The following is a 1102-nucleotide window of genomic DNA, read 5'->3' as shown; positions in this document are numbered from 1 at the left end:
GCCGCGCTCCGGCCCGGGGTCCCTGCCCGCCGCGCTGCTCTGCGGGGTTAGCTCCGGTTCCCTTCAGGGGGCCGCTCGCGCTTCGCGTGCCCCGGAGGCTGGAGTTATGGCGGCCAAGGCCTCTGGCGGGGACGCAGGGTAAGCTGATGGCTTCTTTAGCGCCACAGGCAACGAGGGGGGAGGCTAGCCCGACCCCTGCTCCGCGCAGGGCCAGCCCGACGGCATCGCTTTTCAGCTTGCCTCCTACGGCATCACCTGGGTGGTGTGCAAAGCCAACAACAGGCCTCGAGGTAGAGGATCTACCCACGGCGTCTTCCTTCCCTACCCCGCCCGGAGCCCTTCCCCGAGCTCAGCTCACCGTACCTCGTCTGAAGGAGGCAGGTCCTGCAGAAAAGTAGACGGTTTTCATGCAGCATGCTGTAGCTCAGACCTGGCCACGTTTCCCCTATGTGATCTTCATGGCCAAGTACCGTCTAATGGCAGCAGAGACCAAACTGCAAGTAGTAACGGAAGTCTTTCCCAATGAAGCAGCAAAGACGAGAGTGCAGTCACAGTACCAGATTTGCAGACAGTGCCAAGTACCATCCCTCCCAAATCCTTGCCCTCCTCAGGTGCCTCTTATTGAAACTCAGAAATGGAGGTAAACTGAAATCACTTTGGCCTGCATCCACATCCTAACTCTCCCACTGAAGTCAGTAGGAGTTTGGTGCCTCAGTACCCTGCATCTTAATCACGTTTTTGTTCTATGCAAGAGCTTGATTGAAGTCCTGCCTTATCCTTGCTGTTCCTGTGCAGTGCCATGTGAATATTAATCCAATGATGTTTAAAAAGCACTCAGGCAGTGTGGGGAGAGCATCATAGAAATGCCTAGAAGGAGCTTAATGAAGCTTAATGAAGGGACCTTCTGAGGTCCCTTCCAGCCCTAATGTCTATGAAATCTATTCAGCCCAGGTGTGCTGGGGGCAGCAATCAAAGCCTGTACTGTTTCATAGTTTCTAGGGTCGGAAGGGACCTGGGCAGATCATCGAGTCCGACCCCCTGCCATGGCAGGAAAGAATACTGGGGTCAAATGACCCCAGCAGGGTAATTGTCTCTTAAAGCC

The sequence above is a fragment of the Crocodylus porosus genome, unplaced genomic scaffold (assembly GCF_001723895.1).
Source record: "Crocodylus porosus isolate Cpor-Errol unplaced genomic scaffold, CroPor_comp1, whole genome shotgun sequence".
NCBI lineage: Eukaryota > Metazoa > Chordata > Crocodylia > Crocodylidae > Crocodylus > Crocodylus porosus.
The sequence above is the reverse complement of the archived record's forward strand: the minus strand, read 5'-3'. Positions refer to the sequence as shown.